General features: G+C 40.8%; 1 protein-coding gene across 1 annotated transcript in view; it reads left to right on the forward strand.

The window, feature by feature from the left end:
- Positions 1 to 27,195, forward strand: part of LOC128706532 (nicotinic acetylcholine receptor beta1) — a 101,267-nt gene that overhangs the window by 3,828 nt on the left and 70,244 nt on the right. Inside the window, exon 2 of the mRNA XM_053801449.2 lies at positions 26,083 to 26,173. The gene's annotated coding sequence lies outside the window, so the exon portion shown is untranslated. The remainder of the gene's footprint in view (positions 1 to 26,082; positions 26,174 to 27,195) is intronic.

Below are 27,195 nucleotides of genomic sequence, written 5' to 3' on the forward strand. Positions count from 1 at the left end.
CCTTTATCCCTTCATAGAATCGTGTTTTAGTGCGACTTCTAAACTATTGTTTGGGGACCATGAAATTGACTCATGTGAGGGCGTGCAACAGGGGGACCCTCTCACCCCCTTTCTATTCTGCCTGGTCATCAAGGAAGTCACAGAAGTGCTCTCCAGTGATCTCAATATCTGGTTCTTGGATTGTGGTGCTCTAGCTGGCACTACAGAACCTCTCCTAGAGGATATCAGAAAAATGTCCTCTAGAGAGCCTCTGGAGAGCCTGGGCCTATATTTAACCCCCACCAAATGTGAAATAGTTTCTACCAATCGACAGATGATCCAGAATATTAGTGCTGTTTTACCAGGAGCACGAGCCATTGATCCAGCCAACAGCACTCTCTTTGGTGCTCCACTTGGGCCCAATGCGATCGATCTGATCCTAGGGGAAAAAATCAGACATCAGGACGATGGAAGGCAAGATGAAAGACATCGATACTCATGATGCCTTCTACCTACTCACCAGGTGCCTGTCAATCCTAAAACTTACCTACTTTCTGAGATGCTCCCCAGACTTCAGCAGTCCGAAACTCAGGGAATATGACTCTCTTCTTAAGACCATGCTAGAGAGTGTATTGAATCATTCCCTCGAAGATGGACAGTGGTTGCAAGCCTCACTTCCAGTCATGCTTGGGAGACTGGGAGTACGCAAATCCTCCCAGATTGTCCTACCAGCTTTCCTATCCTCTTCCATAGCATCAAATGAGTTAATAAAACAAATTCTTCTGGACAACCTCAGTGACTCAGAAGAAATGTAGAACCCTAGCTACGCCAGTGCCATCACTGAATGGGAGACTCTTGCTGCTCCAGCACCAAAACCTATTGCAACACAGGCCTACAAACAGTCAAGTTGGGATGGCCCCATCGCTGAAAAGGTGCTTGCCAACATGCTTAGGGCTGTAACATCAGACAGGGAGACTGTCTATCTCCAAGCTCTGAGTGCACATCACTCCGAGGACTTCCTCCAAACAATTCCCATTTCGCCAATGGGAACACGCATCGACCCTAAAGCCCTCCTTATTGTAGTGGCTCTCCGCCTTGCTGCCCCAATTCACACGGAATATACGTGTATTTGCGGCGATACGCAAGCCGCAAATACACGTATATTCCATGGGATCAGAGACCTTGGGATCATGGGGAAAAAATGCCACACATTTCCTTAAAGAACTAGGTTCCAAACTAATCGACACCACCAAGGAACCAAGGGCAGCCACTTTCATGTTCCAGTGCCCCAGCGTGTCCATCCAGAGGGGAAATGTATGTTGCATACTGGGCTCGCATCCTGCTTTGGAGGAGCTGGAGGAGATTCATAATCTTTGATATATTTTACCAATGTATCATGTTTGTGATTTCTGTCAATGTTTTCTGTTTATTAATACAGTACACATAGAATATAGGTGGTAGGAGAAGAAAATATTGAAACAGCTCCGTAGATCATTGAGCTTTCCCTGATATACGTTTATTGTCTTCTCTAAGGATAAGGGTCCCCAGTAAAGTTCGAGAGGTGGTGCCTCCATATACAAACACACACACACACACACACATATATATATATATATTTTATTTCATAATATGGTACAGAAGATTTAAGAGAAACATTGTTGATATAAAGGTGGCATATAAGGTACATGTTGTTACGTGTGTATCACTGATTATAAGGCGAAAATCTCATCCAGCTCCTCAGAGCTGGGGCGTGTGCCCAAAATACAGCAGGCATTACCCCTTTGAACAGCCGCACTGAGCCGCTGGAACAGAAAACTAGCTGCCCTGGGATCCCTAGTTACCTATATATATATATACATTGGACACTTCAGCCGTTTCTCGCCGAGGCAGGGTGACCCCCTCCCCCCAAAAAAAAAAAAACACTTTCATCATCATTCAACACTTTCACCATCACTCATACATAATCACTTTCTTTGCAGAGGCGCTCAGATACGACTGCTTAGACGTCCCTTTAAATTACCAATATCCCATACCCCTCCTTTAAAGTGCAGGCGTTGTGCTTCCCGTTTCCACGAATCAAATCCGATCCCTTCACACTCCAACAGCTCGTCAGGTCCCAAAACCATTCGTCTCCATTCACTCCTAATTAACACGCTCACGCACGTTTGCTGGAAGTCCAAGCCCCTCGCCCACAAAATCTCCTTTACCCCCTCCCTTGAACCTTTTCGGGGACGACCCCTGCCCTGCCTTCCTTCCCCTACAGATTTATGGGCTCTCCAAGTCATTCTACTTTGTTCCATTCTCTCTAAATGACCAAACCACCTCAACAGCCCCTCTTCAGCCCTCTGACTAATTCTTTTAGTAACTCCACTCCTCATCCTAATTTCCACACTACGAATTCTCTGCATAATATTTACACAACACATTGCCCTTAGACACGACATCTCCACCTCCTCCAGCCGCCTCCTTACTGCAGCATTTACAACCCATGCTTCACACCCATATAAGAATGTTGACACTACTGTACTCTCGTACATTCCCTTCTTTGCCTCCATGGATAACGTTCTTTGTCTCTACAGATACCTCAATGCCTCACTTTTTTTCTTCATCAATTCTTTGGTTAACCTCATCTTTCATAAACCCATCCACTGACAAGTCGACTCCCAAATATCTTTAAACATTCACTTCTTCCATACTCCCTCCCTCCACTGTGATATCCAATTTTTCTTTAAATCATTTGATACCCTCATCACCTTACTCTTATCTATCTTCATTTTCAACTTTTTACCTTGACACACCCTCCCAAACTCGTCCACTAACCTTTGCAACTTTTCTTTAAATCCCTCAAAAGCACAGTATCATCAGCAAAATGTAACTGTCAAATTCCATTTGTATTTTATTCCCCATAATTTAATCCCACTTCTCTCCCCAACACCCTAGTATTTACGCCAGTGCATGAAATTATTACTTCCCTATCTTCATCAACATTTAAAAGTTCCTCAAAATATTTTTGCCATCTACCCAATACCTCCAGCTCCCCATCTACGAACTCCCTTAGGCTTTCTTAACTTATCTCACTCCAATTTTTTTTCTTAATCTCAGCAAAATTTGTTGACAGTGCCTCTCCCTCTCTATGATTTGCTCTCCTTTTCACTCTCTCGCCACTCTCTTCACCTTTCTTCAACTCTTCATATATTTTGCCTTTTTTATTTCACTTCTGTGTTATGAAAACCTCTCATAAGTTACTTTTTCTCTTTTATCACTCCCTTTACCTCACCATTCCACCAATCACTCCTCTTTCCTCCTGCACCCACCCTCCTATAGCCACAAACTTCTGCCCCACAGTCTAATACTGCATTTTTAAAACTATTCCAACCTCCTCCCCCCACTAGTCATACTTGCACTAGCCCACTTTCTGCCAATAGTTGCTTATATCTCACCCTAACTTCCTCCTCTCTTAGTTTTTCACCTCTCTCTCATACTCACTGTTACCATTTTCCTTTTGTCCCATGTACCTCTTACTCTAACTGTACCTACGACTAGATAATGATCCGATATATTCGTTGCCTCTTTATACATGCACATCCTGAAGCCTACCTGTCAATTTTTTATCCACCAATACATAATCTAATAAACTACTTTCATTAAGTGCTATATCATACCCTGTATATTTATTTATCCTGTTTTTTCATAAAATATGTATTACTTGTTACCAAACCTCTTTATACATATACTTCAATTAAAGGCTTCCCGTTTTCATTTACCCCTGGCACCCCAAATTTACCTACTACTCCCTCTACAACATTTTTACCCACTTTAGCATTGAGTTCCCCAACCACAAGTATTCTCTCACTTGGTTCAAAACTCCCAACGCACTCACTCAACATTTCCCAAAATCTCTCTCTCCTCTACATTTCTCTCTTCTCCAGGTGCACACACACTTACTATAACCCACTTATCACATCCTACCCTTATTTAACTCCACATAATCCTTGAATTTATACATTTATATTCCCTCTTTTCCTGCCATAACTTATCCTTCAACATTATTGCTACTCCTTCCTTATCTCTTTGTATATATATATATATATATATATATATATATATATATATATATATATATATATATATATATATATATATATATATATATATATTCATATATACATATAGAAACCAATATCAATAAACAGAGCAACCTAAAATTTATATAAAATTACAAGGGGTTATAAAACGATGACGGTGTTGAAAATTGAAAACATTCAAAACAATATGAAATTGGGACCAACTGATATGATTTTGTAGATGAATGATATTGAGCTTTGAAGTAGAGATAGAGAGAGGGAGAGAGAGAGGGTGGGAGGGAGAGATGGAGAGAGAGAGAGAGAGAGAGAGAGAGAGGGGGGGGGACTAAGGAAGGAGGAAGAGACGAAGAGGTGGAGAGAGAGAGATGGAGGTGACCTCAACAAAAATGTTATACAGATGGACTTCGACGACCTTCTTGCTGTATATAACATGAGAATCTTTGTTGATTTCCCTACTCACGTCTCTGGCTCCTCCCTTGACCCAGTAGTGAGTGATCTGGCAGAAGGTTTAGTCACTAGTCAACCCCTCGGCTACGTTGGATCGTCCGACCACAAGGCTGTTTTTACGACACTTAAGATCCCAACAGAACGAGGTGAAGAATCCACATGTACAACCATGCTCTAGGAAAGAGGAAACTGGCCAGCCCTTTGCTCTGTGCTCGCCACCTCCGATTGGAATGCTCATCGATTCGGAATGTTCAGCACATCGCTTGGCGAAGGTATAAGAGACATCCCACTACCTATAACAGGAACTTGCACAGGCAAGCCTGTAAGAATATGGGTAAAGTTCAAAAGTGGGCCATCTCTAAATGGGAGGCGGACACAAAATAATGTTAGCATCAGGTAGGGTAGGCTCCAAAACCTGGTGGTCCCTGATCAAGGACAGACAAGGTTATCTGCCTGATTAACTTATTCCACCTCTACTAGTAGTTAGGATGAACTTATTCCTCCTCTACTAGTAGTTAGGAAAAAGCTGACCTCTTTGCTAACACTGCTGCCAAAATGCAAGTTCCTGATCCAGCAAGGGACCCTCCTTGGCTAGCTGAAAGATCTGTGTCAAAGCTGTCCGTGGTGACAATAAGGCAGAATGAGGTGCATCGTCTTCTTAAATCGCTGGACCAAGAAAAGGCTGTGGACCCAAGCATGTTGAGCCCAAGATTGCTGAGTGGATGTGCAGACCAGCTAGCGGCACCTCTGATTCGAAATCTTTCAGCACTGATTAGTACAGTGTTAATGGCCTTCTCTGTTGAAAGAGGCAAATGTAGTCCCTGTTCACAAAAAGATGAGCAGAGCAGTCATCACCAACTACAGACCAGTGTCACTCCTGTTAATCACTGGCAAGATCATTGAGACAATCTCACGACTACCACTCAATACTTTGTGACCGTCAATATGGCTTCAGGGATGGTTACTCTGCTGCTGATCTGTTGTTAAACCTCTCCACTAAATGGCACCAGTCACTGCATGAATCCAAAGTCAGCTGTGTGGTAGCACTGGACACTGCTGGTGCTTTCGACAGGGTGTGGCACCAGGGCCTCTTAGCAAAACTGCAAGCTCTGGGAATTGCAGGCTCTACACTATGTCTCCTCAGTGATTGCCTTAAAGGTAGATCTCACAGTGTAGTTCTCAATGGGAGAGAGTCAGCAAGACATCCTACTGGGGCAAGTGTTCCACAGGGAAGCGTGCTTGGGTCATTGTTATGGAATGTCTACTTCAATGACCTTTTTCAACTCATCACAGAATCCCATGCATATGCAGACGACTGTACTTTGACATTTACTTATCCAAGAGAGGAAATGCCAACTGCTCTAAGTTACATTAATCACCAGCTTACAGCTATATCAGCCTGGGGTAAACGGTGGCAGGCAACATTTGTTCCTGAGAAAACACACATGATGACGGTCTCTAGGCATCATGATGGCAATGCTGGAGCAGTAGTAAGAATGAATGAGTGTTGGTACCCGGGGACGAAGTTGATATCCTTGGGTTAAATTTGACTCCAAACTGACAATGAGGAACCTCGAAATCTTGCAGACAAGGTGACTAGAAAGCGCTCTGTACTTAGACGTATCTCGCATCTGTTCGACAGTTGAGTTTGCAAGATGCTGTACTAGACACAAGTACGCTCACACACACTCAGCATGCCCCACTTTCTTGGACTGGCTCCCCTCCGTCTCATTTGTGACTTCCTGGCAAAATCGAGAACAGAGCAAGACGACTCATCTCTCGCTTGGACACAGCCTAGATAGATCTGTCATTTCAACAGAGTTTTCAACACAGGAGGGATGTTGGTGGCCTTACTGTTATGTACAAGGCCAATATTGTCAAAGTACCACACTTAGCTCCATTCCGAGGACAGCGAGAGGTGAGCTTCTACACAAGAAGACGGGCAGCAAATTTCAACTTCACCCCAGCTGTTTCCTTCTCCAGAATATTTCTTCATCTGAGATCATTTTTCCCAGGATGACTCGAGTCTGGAACATTTTCGTACAGCATAATGACATAAACGAAATAAAGTCAGTTTATCAACTGAAACTGCTAACCCACGGATGGATCACACTTCATCCTGTTCCATATTACTTTGTCTCATAACAATAAAAAGCTTTCAAATGAGCAAATGAGCTGATGTAGGTAGCAGCTCTTAGTTTGTAAATAAAGTTGAGACTCCTTAACCTAACCTTGTAAAACCTTATGTAAGAGAGAGAGAGACAGACAGGGCGAGAGAGAAAGACAAACACACACACATAAACTCTCCACAATGTCTTGGATCTCCAGAAGGTAATATATTTCTTAAGTCTTGGTATGAGATTCAACACCATTTCTCAAGGCTTAAGTTAAGACTGCTACACAGATCTCTTTGAGGAAAGGATTGGGTAGTAGGAGTACGGTATCATAGAGGTTTGGACTGGGGAGGAAAAGAGACGAAATAAGTGAAGAGAGAGAAGAGAAATTAAAGAGGACGAATAAATAACTGGGTTCCAAGCATTAACCAGGTGTCGCTAGTAATTCTACAGAACCCATCTCAACATATGCTTAGGTAGAAAACCATTAAGGCGATCACCAATCACTTCACTTGTTCAGGCTCAGTGTTCATTAAAAGAAAGTATCACAAGCATAAGTACAATAATTTCAGTTAACCTGCAGTACCTAGCAGTGCTATATACCAGTTTACATCGCAGTCAGTAATTAAAAGTGAAGAATAAAGTATACACCAGGAGATAGTTTTCGTTTAACAGATATTCCCACCACCAAAATGGATATACAATTTTCTTAACAAGGGGCAGGAACTAATGAAGTGGTTTACACCTCATTTTTTTCAGTATTGGAACTCATGAATTACATCTGTTATTCTGTGGCACCGCAAGTGAATTTGCTACTAGAACCGCTTCCCAAGAATACTGAGTAATAATAATAATAATAAATAATAATAATAATAATAATAATAATAACAGTAATGTTCATTCTAATCTCTCTCTAGAATTCGCCCATAAGCAGCTCCTTATGCTTTAATTTTAGACAGCCATTATTAATTAGTATTTCAATTAACTCGTCTTCTGTGAGATTGAGCTTCGACGATCTTGATACTGATGTAGTAAATGGGTTTGTCAACCAGTCATATTCTTCGTACATAAGTTTAAGAAATAGTACTGATTTTTCTGCAAGTATTTCGAGATAATCAAGAATCAATGGTATGATCTCTTTATTCTTTGTTGCAGCAACATGTGGGAACATATCCATGTTGCCTTCCTTCACTTTGACACTCCAAATTTTTAATTTATCTCTAAGAGCATAAATTTTGTTCGTGTAGATACGAAGATTCACCAGTTTTGCCCCAACTTCTTTTATGTACTTCATCGTTTGTACCACTTTGTCTTGAACAGCCTTCATGTTATTGCCGATTGTTCTTGCAACCAACACCTGACTAGGGAGAAACCTCTGTGTTACGACATCACTGTTTTCTTACTTTATTAATGATACAAATCCTTTCATTGAACTAACCAATGATGGAGCATCGTCTGTACAAATTCCTACACAGGATTTCCAGGACATATATCTTGGCTTGTTGTTTATAATTACTAATGTATCGAATGAATGCTAATAGTTGAGCCTTCCCTCCAGTATCTGTAGACTCGTCTACTTGGAATTTAAAAATTTCACTTCTTTACAGAGGCGCACACAGTTTCTTCTGTGTCTGCTGACACAGTGGTATTATTGAGATTGGGACCTTTTTAACTTTTTTTCAGCTTCACTGCCACACGTGGTTTTTACCATGGCACTGCAAGCAGTGAGAATACTTTTAGCGAGTAATTCTGCTACTTTGTAGCTGGCTTTTTGAGATTTATTAGAAACTTTGACCGTTTTAGTAAATATCAGGCTGTGTTGTCCTCGTTCATTTAAAAGTTTCTCAAAATATGATCGAGATTTGTTAATAAGATGAGAATATTTCATAATGAATTATTATTAATATTATTATTATAATCAAGGGAGAAGCGCTAAACCCGTAAGATTATACAGCGCCTGAGGGGGGATGCGGAAGGTATTTAGGTTTAATTCAGGGAACCGGAGAACAGATCCAATTCCCTAGATCAAGAGCCCCTCACCAGCATCAAGGAACCTTCCTTGTGGGGATTTCATAATGAAATGATACACAAATAACCCGCACATAAAAGAGAGAAGCTTACGACGACGTTTCGGTCCGACTTGGACCATTGACAAAGTCACTGACTTTGTCAGTGACTGTCAATGGTCCAAGTCGGACCGAAACGTCGTCGTAAGCTTCTCTCTTTTATGTGCGGGTTATTTGTGTATCGTTCCAGTCACGGTATTGTGCCTTTTTGTTATTTATAATGAAATGCCTTTTTAATTTGCTGGATACTATGGCTTTATGGTCAAGTTTAGTACCATAAATAACACATTCTGGCGTAACATTATCTTCATCACTACAAGTAAATCCCAGATCTAAATAACTTTCCAAATATAGACAACTTTTCTTTCTTCTAATCACATCAGTTTCACCGGAAGTGGGAACTGTTCTTTTTCCACTCTTATTTCCACCTTTACCTTCCTTTTCTCTCTCGCCACAATCACCTTCAAGTTTTCGCTTCTTGATCACAAACTTGTCCATATTAAGTTAAAGAGCAAGCTACTGTTTAACACGTCTGTGGTTTTAGTAAAATGAGAAAGTGACTCATAACGTTGTATCTTCCTGGTAAGTCAATGATGACAACCAGTCTGTTATTTGACGACACAAACTGTAAACAAAGAAAATGATGATCGTGAACCAAACGTAAACGGTGACTATTATATAAATTTACTCTCCCATTATACTGCCCTTAGACTTAATATTAATCATTTATTTATTATTATACTGTAATGGTATATCATTTAACGACATGTGTTCGAAAAAATTATAACAACTCTTCTGTAATGATTAATTTTACAACAAATATGAGTCGAAGAAATGGTGGTGTTTAAAATAAGACGATAAAGCTAGTGCAAAATTACTGTGAATAGAATTTAGAGAGAGAATAAGTGTGAAAACTTTCACTGTTTAAATCTATAGACAACCCCTACAGAGGAGAGATTCTAGCATGGTTCCAGCTATCCTGAAGCATCTGAGATCCTGAGGGTTCAGGCTGCCTTCCTTGAAAGGTAATAATCATTTGGGCCCCTCCTCCCTCACCATGAACAAGCCGACAGGCTCAAGGACAAGAGTAGGTCAATCCATACGTTCATGGTACACACATCCAGGCAAACAATGACTTACCATGCCTAAAGCTGTCTTAAGAGGACATGACGGTACGTGTTTACACGTACTCACCTATATGTGAGTCCAGGGGTTGAGTCATAGCTCCTGGCGTGATCCGCGTCGAATGCAAAATTGCACTCAGCGCACACAACCTTCCCACCACTACGGGGATAGCATGCCATCATGGCATAAAGAAATAAAACGTGCTAATGGGACCGCATTTCGTCTCTACCATGCCACCCAGCTGCTAGTCTACCACATTTATTTATTTATTTATTTATTTATTTATTTATTTGAACATGATACAGTGAAGTACAAAGGAATACAGTTATTACAGTGCAACATGCCAAAGCCCCTTGTATGCAGAGCATTATGGGCAGGCTTAAAATTAACTTAAGATTAACTAAGCAATGATATATTAAGTGGTAAAAACATTATTGTAAACAGATAACAATATAGCACAAATGAGTATTACAAAGACAGGTCATATGGTCATTTACTGTGTTGCTGAGCATTCAGTAGAATGGAGTATTCTGTTAGGTAATGTAATTAAAAAATAAAGTTTGATTGGGTCCCAGGTTAGACACAATAATGAGAAACATTTACAAGAAACAATTTATGAGATACAATTATTCAGTATTTATTTAGTTGTGGGTGAGTAAGTGATTTTTGAGAAGAGACTTGAATTTATAAACAGTGTTTCTTTTATATTCACAGGTAATGAATTCCGCTAGGAATTTTTATTGACATAAGAAAAGCGTTTGATACAGTAGACCACGGCATCGCACTCCACAAACTTGACCACTAAGGTATAAGAGGCCATGCGCTTGCATATTTTAAATCCTACCTTTCTAATAGATATCAGTATGTCACCATTAAAGACACAGCCTCATCAATACGGGCACTTGAGGCTGGAGTTCCGCAGGGAAGTGTCCTTGGACCCCTGCTCTTCCTCATTTACATCAATGATCTTCCAAACATATCCCAACACCTGAAACCCATTCTCTTTGCTGACGACACGACTTGTGTCATCTCCCACCCTAATCTTGCCACCCTCAACACCATTGTTAACAAGGACTGCTCAAAATATCGACTAGGATGACAGCCAATAAACTTACACTTAACACTGGCAAAACCTACTATATTATGTTTGGTAGCAGAGCAGGTGTTGCGCAACTTAACATTAAGATCGACAACACTCTAATTACCAGACATAATGAGGGCAAATTCTTTGGCCTATACCTCAACAACAACCTAAATTTCAGCACCCATATCCAACACATAACAAAAAAATTATCCAAAACGGTGGGGATCCTCTCCAAGATACGATACTACGTGCCGCAAACTGCCCTTCTCACACTATACCATTCACTTGTATATCCATACCTCACCTATGCTATCTGTGCTTGGGGTTCAACTGCAGTAACACACCTAAAGCCAATAATAACCCAACAAAAAGCCACAGTAAGAATAATCATTAAATCCCATCCCTGGCAACACCCCCCCACTCTTCATAGATCTAAACTTACTCCCTGCTCAGAACGTCCACACTTACTACTGTGCAATCTATATCTACAGGACCTTAAATTCCAATATTAACCTTGACCTAAAACGCTTTCTTGATAGTTGTGACAGGATCCACAGGCATAACACCAGACACAAACATCTCTATGATATTCCCCGTGTTCGACTAAACCTTTACAAAAATTCAATGTATTTCAAAGGACCTAAAATCTGGAACACCCTACCTGAAAACTCTAGAACTGCAGACACATTCATCACTTTCAAAACTACAGTTAGAAAACATCTTATCTCCCTGATACACCCCGACAACTAACTACATGATAACCACCTGGTGGTTCACAATTACACTCACTCACCCACTGACTATAAACCCAGAAATACTAATCTTAATCTTAAAATAATAAATCCTAACTAGTCATAAGTTTGCCTATGATACTCCAATATAGACACTTTGTATTGTGCCAAAACAAAAGCATTCACATTGCTAAACTCTCATATTATGATGTAGTCACTTAGCCTTAATACCATAATCTGTAAGGATTTAATGTTAAGAATTAATCTAAGTCTGTCCGAAATGCCTAGTCATGCTAGGTGTTCTAGTGGCCCCCTCTGTAATTAGTATTTTATAACATGTAAAACCACACAATACCCAAAACCTGTAAACCCCACATTGTAACCCTTATAGAGAATAAACTTGAATTGAATTGAATTGAGTTTTTGCATAGCGTGAGATGGACTCGGGGAACATCAAAGAGTGGTCTGTGCCTTGTGTTATGGTCATGTGTTCTGTTGAGGTTGGTAAGGAGACGTTTGAGGGGAGGGTTTATATCAGATTTAAGTGTTCTATGAATGTAGTAGGTGCAGTAATAAGTATGAATGTTTTGTATGGTGAGTAGGTTTAGAGTTTTGAATATTGGTGGTGTAGACAGCCTGTACTGTCTGCACAGATAGCCATGCTGTCTGCCAGCTTAGTTCATATTTTGCGGCACTAAGGTGCTGCCCTCTGGGCCTGCTCCAGGTCAATGGGATGCTGGGCCCACACACTCTCACTCACACAGCGGCCTAGCAGGAAGACACAAGGCCTACTACTAGCTCCTCTTGTGGGATGGCCCTGCCCAGGCCATGGGCACAACACACAAGCCTGTGTACCACCACGACTCTGCAATTAAAGTAAAGAAGCCTCTGAAGACGTCTATCATTAACCACCCGCTTTTAGCTCTACAAAATAATTTCTTTCACATTGGTGGGGAGCGGTGGTCGCAGCAGTTGTGTTTGCCCGGAGAGAGGAAGGAAGAGGTATGAAGTCATCTTCACTTTATCACCCTACACAACAAGCATCCGTCTCTCAACGAGTTATCCTGATGTCGTGTCTGCACGTTTCATCATCCAGACACAGGTACAAGCAGGATCTAGCTGAAATTTGCCGAATTTCTTCGAGAATTGTAAGTGGCATCCCAGTGACCCCACGCTACAGCATCCCATGCTGTTTCTCAAGTCACGTGTTCAGCATCACTTGTATGTTCTGCTGTTGTTGTTCAGCTCAGCACGGCTGTTTCAGCAAGCCAGAGGTGAGTTTTGTGGTGATTTCTGCATCCAGTGTGTCTCCCTGTGTTTGTGGGTGGGAGAGGAGGAAGTGGCCAGATCCTTCCTCGCTATACACTCATCCACGCTCCTCGCCACCACACTACCATACACTCACCATTACTCACTCCTTCTGCTGTGTTTTCTGCTGTTTTCCTTGTGAATTCATTGCCAGAGCTGTGTATCCGAGTGCCCGAGGTCACTCGAAGCTACATGGATCAGCATGCCACGTAGACCAGCAAGCCATGTAGATCAGCAAGCCATGCAGATCAGGAAGCCACATGGATCAGCAAGCCACGTGGATCGGCATGCCACATAGATCACTCGAAGCCATGTGGATCAGCAAGCAACGTGGATCAGCAAGCCACGTGGATCAACAAGCCACGTGGATCAGCATGCCACGTAGATCACGACACCACGTGGATCACGACGCCACGTGGGGTGTGGGCGATGTCACGTGGATCTACAAGCCACGTGGGTTACCAAGCCAGATGTCCCAGGCCACATGCTGTGGTCTGCTGCCCGTATCACATTGATGTCACCGACAATGCTGCCCGACTTCATGACGTCACGTCTTCCTGACGTCACCTCGAGATGTTTGATGTCACAGTGCTGATGTCACGCCTGACATCATATGATGTCACATCGAGTGTGACTCGATGTGACATCACGACTCTGCAATTAAAGTAAAGAAGCCTCCGAAGACGTGTACCATTCATACACCCCGCTACCAGTAATACCAATTAATCGTGGTTCACAGTGGAGTGTGCTGTCTATAGTGGGAATTTATCATTCTGACTGCAGCCTTTTGTTGGGTAATTAATGGTCTGAGATGGTTTATTGTTGTTGAGCCCCATGCACAAATTCCATAGATGAGATAGGGGTAAATAAGTGAGTGCCAGGAGGGCTGACTGTGGAACATAGTACCGTATTTTCGATAGTATGCCTACGGTCTTGGAAATCTTTTTGGAAATTTGTTGTATATGTGTTTGAAATTTGAGTCTATTATCAAGGTGGATTCCTAAGAATTTTCCCTCTGTGGATTTTGTGATAGGTGATCCGTTTATCATTATGTTAAAAGGGACGTCTGTAGCTCTGTTACCAAACTGAATGAAGTAGGTTTTGTCAATGTTTAGAGTAAGTTTGTTAGTACTCATCCAGGTAGATATTTTCTGTAATTCGGTATTTACAGTATTGGCTAGCGTGACTGGGCTCGGGTGAGAGAAGACGTATGTAGTGTCATCTGCAAATAGTGTGGGTTTGAGTAGTTGCGATGCATTTGGTAGGTCATTTATATATAGGAGAAAGAGAAGAGGGCCTAGGACATAAATATAGTTAATTCAAAACGTCTGGTGCCTGGACACCACCACAATGGAAGACAGTGGACAACGTAAGTCCAAGACACTAGCCGAAGATAGTGTGTCCCGCACTAAAATTGTTTACCGAAGTGAGGGGGAAAACGCGCTTAATTTTACCTCTCATCGTAACCATTATAAATACAGAAAATACATAAATAAAATAAATACACACTTGCTAGCTAACAAGTCAGCCATGATATTGTTTTTTGCACGCTGGACCTGTAGAGGCCAATGTGTCACACGAGAATTTTTATTCCACATGGAATTCAGATAAGTCAGTGGATTACGGTCGCTGAACAGTTGAACCATTTAGAGACAGGATGACGAGTATACGTCAAAATGTCCCAGGGCCATAATGGGTGCCAGTGCCTCTTTCTCGATTGTGGAATAGTGCGCCTCTAGTGACACCGTCACTAGAGGCTTGGAAAAGAACTGCATCAACTTCCACATCACTTTTTAAATCACCTGAAAATCCCCCCTCCCCCCAAACCCATTTTCCCCAGAGCAATGTCGTGGGGAAAATGTGGGTATATTGGCTCTCTCTAATAATAGTTTAGTAATCTCCACCATAGACATAAGTACACAGTCTTCAAGAAAATACGAACTTCTGGACTAACAGCATTTGAGAACGTTGTCCAGTAACACCAGCTGCACGAGCTCCCGCTGACTTCAAGGTCTCCCGACAGCAACATCCTTTTCTTCAAAGTGTATAGAAAAATCTGCCAACAAGGATGATCTTATACACTTCTATTCAGACCGTGACACCACCACGAAAAGGGATGTTTTTCCAGTGGGCAGTAGAGAACAACATGACGTACAGTGGTGATAAGTTCCAACTCCTTAGGTATGGAAAGAATGAAGACCTCGAATGGAACACTGAATATATAACTCAAGAGGATCATCAAATAGAGCAAAAGGAACACATGAAAGACTTGGGAATAATTATGTCAGTTGACTTTTCTTTCAAAACCACAATAAGACAAACATCACGACAGCCAGGAGGATGACGGGGTGGGTATTGAGAACCTTCAAAACAAGGGACGCTAGTGATGACACTTTTCAAATCGCTAGTGTTTCCTCATTTGGAATTTTGCTCATTGTTGACGGCCACGTTTAGGGCTGGAGAAATATTAGAGTTGGAACAAATACAGTGATCGTTTACGGCCCGCATGGAGCCAGTAAAACATTTAAATTACTGGGAAAGCGTTAAAGTCTTAAATATGTACTAAGTAGAGCGGAGGAGAGAGAGAGATGCATGATAATATATACCTGGAAAGTACTTGAGGGCCTTGTGCCAAATCTGCACACTGTCATAACAACATACTGGAGCAAGAGATATGGGATGAAGTGCAAAACAAACCCAGTGAAAAGTAGGGGTCCAGTGGGCACAATAAGGAAACACCGTATCAATATCAGTGGTCCCAGACTATTCAACATCTTACCAGAAGATATCAGAAACACTGCTGGGACAAGTGTACAAGTCTTCAAGAGGAAACTGGACAAGTATCTTCACCAAGTGCCAGATCAACCAGGCTGTGATGGATATGTGGGGCATCAGGCCACCACAAGCAGCAGCCTCGTTGACCAGGCAAACACCAGACCAACCTGGCCTATGTCCGGGCTCCGGGAGTAGAAGAGCTCTCGGAATTCATCAAAGGTATATCAAAGGTAAAGGTATAATCAGCCCGGAGCATAGGGTCTGAAGGTCCAGGCTGCCTTTATGAACTAAGAACCTCTTCATTCACCCTTAACATGCCCCTTTATTCACCCTTAACATGCCCTTCATTCACCCTTAACATGCCCTTCATTCACCCTTAACATGCCCTTCATTCACCCTTAACATGCCCCTTCATTCACCCTTAACATGTCCCTTCATTCACCCTTTCATTCACCTTCATTTATATCCTTTCATTCACCCTTAACATACCCCTTCATTCACCCTTAACATGCCCCTTCATTCCCCTTTTACATGCCTCTTCATTCACCCTTAATATGCCCCTTCTTTCACCTTTAACATTTCCTTCATTCACCCTTAATATGCCCCTTCATTCACCCTTAACATACCCCTTCATTCACCCTTAACATTCCAATTCATTCACCCTTAACATGCTCTTTCATTCACCCTTAACATGCCCATTCATTCACCTTTAACATTCCAATTCATTCACCCTTAACATGTCTTTTCATTCACCCTTAACATGCCCATTCATTCACTCTTAACATTCCCCTTTCAGTCATTCTTAATATGCCCCCTTCTTTCACCCTTAACATGCAGACCCAGCCTCCCACTAAGGGTGTGCTTCATCCATGCTTGGATGAAGCACACCCTTAATGGTATGGTGATACCGACAGGATGTGGAAAAAGACACTTATGTACTGTTAGGTTAGGTAAGATTCGTCAGGAAACAGGACAAGTGTTTCCTGACGAGGATCTTAGTCATATGATGACCCGTTATTGGAGCTTCTGGTCATTTAACCGAGGCCTTCGGCTGGCTTACCGGTCCATCCCCTTTAAAAATTATGGTTATTATTATAACTATTTTATGTACTGTCAGAGACGTTGCAACTAACGTTTCTAATATTTTTGACAGAAAACTAGCTAAAATATCCACCAGCTCTTCAATTGCTATTCAAAACCTTGTACAAAAACCCAAGAATGACTCTAGCACGAGTGCTATACCATGTAGGGGGTATGACAAAGCATATGTGGGGGAGATAGCCAGATCTATGGATGTTAGGATCAAGGAACAAAAAAAAAAAGAGCTTGCAACATTGATGAACGTAAAAACGCGTGTGTTCAACGTAGGGACGATGTTGGACACCTAGCGAAGTTTAGTGAGGCTATACTAGTCATTAAGACGGCGGAAGTGTATAGAAGCTGCCCTAAATGTTGTCGATAACACTGTCAGTCAAACGTCCGGAAGTTACACTATTTCTAAATTGATAATCCACAGTATATTATCCATTTTGGAGACCGCTGTAACATGATATTGATATGCCTTTCTCAAACCCAAACCGTCTCACCACAATTACTACCACTACCACATGTCTCCTGCTACTATATATACTCGTTTCTTGGTTATCTCTGTATTAGGACTGAAGAAGTCACTCGTGACGAAAAGTTTCCTTTAAGACGACCTGCAGGAATGTGGTTACCTGCGATGTATGTCGAATATAAAACGACACACTGTGTGAACGTCAGAAAGGCAGTCGATGTTTCTTTATACTAGTAGTATTGATAACTGTACTGAACTCTATGACTGTAACTGCACCTTTTTTTTCTATTACTACCACTACTATTACTGCTACTACTACCACTACTGCTACTACTACAACTATTACTACCATTACTACTACCACTGCTGGTAACACGTGTACTCATGGTACTATTTAAACCCTTGCAAAGATTTTAACTTTTTTTTATTTCCCCCATTTGCATCCTGTGGAAGACAGCCAAAAAATTACAGGAGTAATAATAGGTTCATGGAATCGACCTCAGTTTTTTAGATACGTAGATAATATTGAGCTATTCACAAGAATAATATACTGAGTATTGATACACTTTGCATTTAGTCACAAAAACATTACATTATTTTCAGTGTGGTTCATGAACACTGGCTTAGAAAGTTGACAAATATGTTCATTTGATTAGGCATGTTACAGTTGTTACATACACAGATAACCCGCACATAGGAGGATGAAATTTATGACACCGTTTCGGTCTGACTTGGACCATTAACTAGTCACAAGGAAGCGCGAAGGAAAGGGAGACATTATATGTACTAGAGAGGGTGGGGACGGAAATGGTAGAAGAGGAGGAGGTAGCAGAATAATTGTAGTAGTGGCAGTGGTGGTAGTATTAGTAGTGGTAGTATTAGTAGTAGTAATAGTAGCAGTAGTAATAGTAGTAGTAATAGTAGTAGTAGTAGCAACAGTAGTAATGCAAAAGTGGCAGAGGTGACAATAAGAAGGGAGTAGTAGTAATGACACAAGAATCAGAGAGTGGAGTGTTAATGAAGCAATAGCAGTAGTAGTAGTAGTAGTAGTAGTAGTAGTAGTAGTAGTAGTAGTAGTAGTAGTAGTAATAGTAGCAGGGGAGGTAGTCTAACAAGAGAAAAAAAAAGAGAAAGGAGTACTGCAGGAGAGCTAATGACATACGAGGGTAGGACAAAAACCCTGGGGAAAACTATTAGGACGAACCCCACCTAGGCAGAAGAAAGGAAAGTCAAAGATAATACAGGAAAGAAGAAGAGGTAAGGTGAGGAGGAAATGAAGATCATGTCAAGTCACGGGTGTTCAGAAATTTGGAGCACTTGACAATGTTATGAGAAAGGAAGACATCTACAGAGACACAGCCAGTACCAAGATTCATATTAGGAAAGTTGTGTATAAGTGATGCTTCAACTAGACGGCGTCTATGAAGGCTAGAAGAAGGGTAGACAGTCTTGGCAGAGGACCAGTTAAATGGATGACTGTGGTCTCTAACATGACAGAAAAGAGCATTATTAGTGTCGACAAGTCTACCACTTCTTTAGTATTCTTTTCACATTTGTTCAATGTGGAAGTAGGTCGTGCCCAAGAATTAGGCAAGCGAAGAATTCCTAAGTATTAAGATCCCAAGAAGTTGCAGTGTCTGACAGATTTGTAGATGAATGGTTCAGAGAACCGACATGTTGATAAATTAGACACATGTGCAACTCTTGGGTACGACCTACTTCCACATTGAACAAATGTGACACGACCTATGACTGCTGCACCTCTCCTGCCATACTGTTTATAAGCTGCTTCTCCACTCATATGCCGTATTCTATTCAAGATTGATGGACTGAACACATCGACTCAAGGTTGAGGGACTGATTGCCTCATTCTCCTCCTGTTCTTCAAGTTTCTCCTACGTATGGACTGATGAAGCCACTGTGTGGCGAAATGTTTCCTCAATAAAGATACCCAAGAGTTGCACATGTTGTTAGGTAAGACACATATGCAACAGTTAGGTATCTTTATTGTGAAACGTTTCGCCTACACAGTAGGCTTCTTCAGTCAAGTACAGAAAAGTTGATAGAAGCAGAAGATACTTGAAGACGATGTAATCAGTCCATCACCCTTAAAGTTTTGAGGTGGTCAGTCCCTCAGTCTGGAGAAGAGCATTGTTCCATAGTATGAAACAATATGGAGAAGAAGTGACAGGATGGAGCTTTTTATAGCGCCAAGAGGTGAGACGTAGGCCACTAGGAGAGGTAAGAACTCAGATGTTGAGAAGTCAGGTCCCTCTCAAATCCAGCCCCTCTCACTAGTGGAAGTTGTCGAAGTTGATTGCAGGTCTGTACCAAGATACCCTTGTGTTGCAGTGTCTGACAGATTGAACATTGAAATGGTATAAAATACCGACAGGTTGTTAGGTAAGACACATATGCAACAGTTAGGTATTTGAGAGGGACCTGACTTCTCAACATCTGAGTTCTTACCTCTCCTAGTGGCCTACGTCTCACCTCTTGGCGCTATAAAAAGCTCCATCCTGTCACTTCTTCTCCATATTGTTTCATACTATGGAACAATGCTCTTCTCCTGACTGAGGGACTGACCACCTCAAAACTTTAAGGGTGATGGACTGATTACATCGTCTTCAAGTATCTTCTGCTTCTATCAACTTTTCTGTACTTGACTGAAGAAGCCTACTGTGTAGGCGAAACGTTTCACAATAAAGATACCTAACTGTTGCATATGTGTCTTACCTAACAACCTGTCGGTATTTTATACCATTTCAATGTTCATTCAGTTGCACATGTGTCTAATTTATCAACATGTCGGTTCTCTGAACCATTCATCTACAAATCTGTCAGACACTGCAACTTCTTGGGATCTTAATACTTAGGAATTCTTCGCTTGCCTAATTCTTGGGCACGACCTACTTCCACATTGAACAAATGTGACACGACCTATGACTGCTGCACCTCTCCTGCCATACGGTTTATAAGCTGCTTCTCCGCTGATATGCCGTATTCTATTCAAGATTGATGGACTGAACACATCGACTCAAGGTTGAGGGACTGATTACCTCATTCTCCTCCTGTTCTTCAAGTTTCTCCTACGTATGGACTGATGAAGCCACTGTGTGGCGAAACGTTTCCTCAATAAAGATACCCAAGAGTTGCACATGTGTCTAATTTATCAACATGTCGGTTCTCTGAACCATTCATCTACAAATTTGTCAGAAAGAAAGAGTAGCCAGTTTCTCCAAAGTACTGGAGAAGACAGGAGCAGGAAGAGGAATAGACTCCAGAAGCATCAGTAGCAGAAGAAGAGGTACTTCTTCTCTGCAGTTACGTACAAGAGGCTAAGTTGTGCCCAAGGACAATGCTGAAAATTCCTAGAAAATAATGAGGGATATCAAGAAACTGCTAGACAGCAATTACTAGTTATGTCACAAAGGTAACTCCAGTTAAAGATATATTATATAGATATAGAAAACATTTGAAAGCGGGTCTTCGGCGCTGTCATTCATGTGTATTCTAAGTCTCACAATATTTACAGAGCCATTTCTCGGAAGTCTATATTGTGCTTCAGCTTGCCGCGTCGTAAGGAAATTTGTTCCAATGTTCTATAATTCTGCTGGTGGAAATATACCTTCCACCGTTTATATAGCATTTGGGTACACTTGGACCATTGTCAAGTCTCTAGTACCTCATTATAGACTAATCTTGTTCTTAAAAACAATACGAAGTGGAATAATAAATTGGAAAAAATAGACATTGATGTAGAACACATGTTGTATGAAATATGAGATGCTGTGCAGCCAGTGTTCTCGAGGGAGGAGAGGTAACACAGAGCGGTAGACTAGCTCGCAAGGCACGCTAAATCCATCCACTAAAGCCTGCCTGGAACACGCACTGGCAGTTTGTGGGTTCACCCGCTATTTATCGGGAGTCGCCTCTTCACCTAGTGAAGTCACCCTCGAGTTAGTGAGTGTCACTCTGCCAGCCTGTGGGTCTTCCCCTGTACCTAGTATGATCACTCTCTGACTTGTACAGTCACTTTCCGCCTAGTGGGGCCACTTTTCTTCCTGGTGGATCCATCCTCCACTCAGTGTAGTCACCCTCCTCCACCTAGTGAGATAACCCTCCAGCTAATGGAATCACCCCTTCACCTAGTAGGCCACCCATCAACAGCCGCCCTTTCCACCTAGTGACGTTCTTCCAGCTGTGTGTACACTGCCGCATCTAGGTCATGCGAGCCAGTCTTAAATTTCTCCAAAACTATGAAGATTTTTTATACATATTTGCCTTTCAAGACTTAATGAACTCTTAGGAATTTAACACTTAAAAAAAATCCTAGATCGCTGGTAGGTTGTGTCATATTTCGCGTGAAGATTGCATTGAGTCATGAGGTGTGCAAACAGGCAACGAATACAGTGAGAGAATTAGGCAACACCAATGTTGCATTAAAAAAAATCTCACGAACAATTTTCAACCATTTGAAATATTTTTTCCATCCTATTGTAATAACATCAATTAATTATATTTTTTCATTGACAAAATATAAATGAAAGTGGCAGAGCACAATGAGGACCATATTTTCAGGGTCATGCGTGACTTTTCATTATTTAATATATGATTATTGTTTTAGATAATATACAAATACTGTATGTTAAAACAACCATAGTGACATAAAACATTCCTGTCTAGTGTCTACGTTTGCTAGAAAGTGATTTTTCCTTCCCTTCTTCATATCTTAAGCTTCACTACGCTCAAGGAATGTCTTTGCTGCTTTTAGTAACCTACTACCTACTGGCAGCGGTAATGGTATACAGTACCGAGAAGATAATGAAAAAGACGTATGTTTATTTTGCTACTAATAAAGATACCCAGGAGCACCAGCCACTCCACATCTACTAAACTGATATCCTATCCACCCTATCTAATGCCTTTCTATATCCATAAATTAAACAAAAAGTGCCACACACTTTTATCTAAGCATTGTTTACCTACTATACATTATCTGCACACACACACACACACACACACAATATATATATATATATATATATATATATATATATATATATATATATATATATATATATATATATATATATATATATATATATATATATATATATATATATATATATAAATATGCAATAAGATCACAGTAAACAGGTGATTTTAAAATACGAAAAACAACCACTGTGAAAGAGTAGTGAAATTCCAAGCGCTTTCGTGACTACTCACATTGTCAAACAATATATATATATATATATATATATATATATATATATATATATATATATATATATATATGTGTGTGTGTGTGTGTGTGTGTGTGTGTGTGTGTGTGTGTGTGTGTGTGTGTGTGTGTGTGTCGTGCCGAATAGGTAAAAGTTGGTCTATTAGCAAGAACTCATTTAAAATTAAGTCTTTTCTAAAATTTTCTCTTATACGTTTAAAGATATATTTTTTTAATTTATATCAAAGTAAAAATTAATAATTTTGAAATAAAAGAACCTTAGAAAACTTACCTTGGATTAGGCAATTTAATTTAGCCTAATCCAACTAAATATATTTTAGATAAGTTGACAATAATTTAATAATAAACAAACACAATGAAATATATTTTTTTCGTTAGGTTCAGAATTAATTTTTATGATATTATTGCATACACAAATTTTCGCCTGTCTTATTCGGCAAGAAAAGCGTTGCAATTTAAGCCAAAATCGCGTTTTACCTATTCGGCACGGCATATATATATATATATAAATATCAATAACAACACTTCACTAGCCAAGTACTCGAACCCATGCTGCTTTGGCCTGCCTCATGGTGGACGAGAACACATGACGCCCTTATCCACTGGACCATACGATCCTTAATTAAGAGTAGCGCATCCAGCGGAACTGTATGTTGTACTCGCTACCCAATGACACGATGGTGTGGATGACTCTAGGCTAATTTCATTCTAGTCCCTGTTTGGTGTACTAGTTCAACGAGCAGTATTTTATAATATTGTGACCACGAACGCTGGATGCGCTACTCTTAAGGATCGTATGGTCCAGTGGATAAGGGCGTCATGTGTTTTCGCCCACCATGAGGCAGGCCAAAGCAGCATGGGTTCGAGTCCTTGGCTAGTGCAGTGTTGTTATTGATCAATACCACTCGTTCGTGGTCACAATTATATATATATAAATATATATATGTATATATATATATATATATATATATATATATATATATATATATATATATATATATATATATATAATATATATATATATTTTATTTATTATCACACTGGCCGATTCCCACCAAGGCAGGGTGGCCCGAAAAAGAAAAACTTTCACCATCATTCACTCCATCACTGTCTTGCCAGAAGGGTGCTTTACACTACAGTTTTTAAACTGCAACATTAACACCCCTCCTTCAGAGTGCAGGCACTGTACTTCCCATCTCCAGGACTCAAGTCCGGCCTGCCGGTTTCCCTGAATCCCTTCATAAATGTTACTTTGCTCACACTCCAACAGCACGTCAAGTATTAAAAACCATTTGTCTCCATTCACTCCTATCAAACACGCTCACGCATGCCTGCTGGAAGTCCAAGCCCCTCGCACACAAAACCTCCTTTACCCCCTCCCTCCAACCCTTCCTAGGCCGACCCCTACCCCGCCTTCCTTCCACTACAGACTGATACACTCTTGAAGTCATTGTGTTTCGCTCCATTCTCTCTACATGTCCGAACCACCTCAACAACCCTTCCTCAGCCCTCTGGACAACAGTTTTGGTAATCCCGCACCTCCTCCTAACTTCCAAACTACGAATTCTCTGCATTATATTCACACCACACATTGCCCTCAGACACGACATCTCCACTGCCTCCAGCCTTCTCCTCGCTGCAACATTCATCACCCACGCTTCACACCCATATAAGAGCGTTGGTAAAACTATACTCTCATACATTCCCCTCTTTGCCTCCAAGGACAAAGTTCTTTGTCTCCACAGACTCCTAAGTGCACCACTCACTCTTTTTCCCTCATCAATTCTATGATTCACCTCATCTTTCATAGACCCATCCGCTGACACGTCCACTCCCAAATATCTGAATACGTTCACCTCCTCCATACTCTCTCCCTCCAATCTGATATTCAATCTTTCATCACCTAATCTTTTTGTTATCCTCATAACCTTACTCTTTCCTGTATTCACCTTTAATTTTCTTCTTTTGCACACCCTACCAAATTCATCCACCAATCTCTGCAACTTCTCTTCAGAATCTCCCAAGAGCACAGTGTCATCAGCAAAGAGCAGCTGTGACAACTCCCACTTTGTGTGTGATTCTTTATCTTTTAACTCCACGCCTCTTGCCAAGACCCTCGCATTTACTTCTCTTACAACCCCATCTATAAATATATTAAACAACCACGGTGACATCACACATCCTTGTCTAAGGCCTACTTTTACTGGGAAATAATTTCCCTCTTTCCTACATACTCTAACTTGAGCCTCACTATCCTCGTAAAAACTCTTCACTGCTTTCAGTAACCTACCTCCTACACCATACACTTGCAACATCTGCCACATTGCCCCCCTATCCACCCTGTCATACGCCTTTTCCAAATCCATAAATGCCACAAAGACCTCTTTAGCCTTATCTAAATACTGTTCACTTATATGTTTCACTGTAAACACCTGGTCCACACACCCCCTACCTTTCCTAAAGCCTCCTTGTTCATCTGCTATCCTATTCTCCGTCTTACTCTTAATTCTTTCAATTATAACTCTACCATACACTTTACCAGGTACACTCAACAGACTTATCCCCCTATAATTTTTGCACTCTCTTTTGTCCCCTTTGCCTTTATACAAAGGAACTATGCATGCTCTCTGCCAATCCCTAGGTACCTTACCCTCTTCCATACATTTATTAAATAATTGCACCAACCACTCCAAAACTATATCCCCACCTGCTTTTAACATTTCTATCTTTATCCCATCAATCCCGGCTGCCTTACCCCCTTTCATTTTACCTACTGCCTCACGAACTTCCCCCACACTCACAACTGGCTCTTCCTCACTCCTACAAGATGTTATTCCTCCTTGCCCTATACACGAAATCACAGCTTCCCTATCTTCATCAACATTTAACAATTCCTCAAAATATTCCCTCCATCTTCCCAATACCTCTAACTCTCCATATATATATATATATATATATATATATATATATATATATATATATATATATATATATATATATATATATATATATATATATATATATATATATCAATCGTATTGTAATCACGAACGAGTGATATTTAATCAATAACAATACTACGACTAGCCGAGGACTCGAACCCGTGTTGTTTTGGCCCGCCTCATGGTGAGCGAAAATCACATGATGCATGCAAAACAACTACTGTGACATGAGGGTGAGATATTACCTTACATATGACAGTACAGCCTTCCCATTATGATGCCGGTCGGGTGGACAAAAATAGCTTAAATTCTTCCCAAATTTCATTAATTATAAAAGAATTTAATTTGTATAACCTTAAACCAATATTCATATTAAAATCAAAAACTGTTTTTGCTAAGCTTGATTCAGTTATATTTTTCTCAGCTATAGACTTGCTTGATACAACTTTCTCGGCCTTTTGAAAATCAGTTGAATAATTAACATCTCTCACGTGAATAAACAGAGCATTAGACTCTTGTCCAGTTCTAATGCTATATTTATGTTGTTTAATTTTATATATTTACATATGTATTCTCATAAACGCTGGCTAACACACGCTACTGGTCCCGTATTCCCACAGCGCCGACGGGAACTATGAGGTCCGCTACAAGAGCAACGTTCTTATTTACCCTCATGGTGAGGTCCTGTGGGTGCCGCCTGCTATCTACCAGGTAATTTATCTACTCTGTGTCAGATCAGTCATCTGTCTCCCACTAAGTCATCTACTTAGTTACCTACCAGCTTATTTATCTACTGATCTTCTCATTAGTTAATCATCTATTTTACTGCCAAAAAGGCAATATATTTTCCAGTCTACCTACAAGGTTCATCATCAACACACCAACTTACAAAGCTAATAATCTGCTTGTATTCAAATATTATAAGACATCTCCTCTCAATGCAATTAGGTGGCATAATTATCTACTCATGTTTGCCCACTTACCTGCTACACTCTACCTACTCACCTGCTACACTCTACCCACTCATCTGCTGCACTCTACCCACTCATCTGCTGCACTCTACCCACTCATCTGCTGCACTCTACCCACTCATCTGCTGCACTCTACCCACTCATCTGCTGCATTCACCTGCTACACTCCACTCACCTGCTGCCGTAGTCATCTTCTAGTAACTATACGCCTCAGGTGGGCTATAACTGGTCTCTCAGTTCCCACTAGTAACCTCTTCGTTGGGTGAACATTGATGCTGGTGGCGGGCTCTTGATCCAGGTAATTGCAGCCACACTTCATCTTCCTTAGATGAAACTTGATTACTTCTCGCTCCCAAGAAATTATGTGACCTCCATCGGCTTTTAGTGATTCCTTTGCATATAATAACAAATGTCACTCGTTACCAGCTGTCTACTTATCTACCAGGCCATCTATCTACTTATCTACCATGCCAAATAACTTTTACTAGTTTATCTGTTATTCTTGTTTACCTTGTTTTATTATCGATATCTAATGATATATATATTTTTTTCTATATAGTGCAATGTTTCGAGGAGAAAATAAAGAGGAGAAGAAAATAAGAGAACTCAGTAGAAAAATATTATGGTTCTTGCCTCTAAGGAGCCGAGGAGAACCACGATGTATTTCACAATGTTGACGCACTGCATAATGTTTGTCTTAATATACAAATAACCTACATATGGATTGTATGTAAAGAAAATACTCAGTTTCGGGAAGAAAAC

This window comes from Cherax quadricarinatus, chromosome 36 (assembly GCF_038502225.1).
Source record: "Cherax quadricarinatus isolate ZL_2023a chromosome 36, ASM3850222v1, whole genome shotgun sequence".
Taxonomy (NCBI): Eukaryota; Metazoa; Arthropoda; class Malacostraca; order Decapoda; family Parastacidae; genus Cherax; species Cherax quadricarinatus.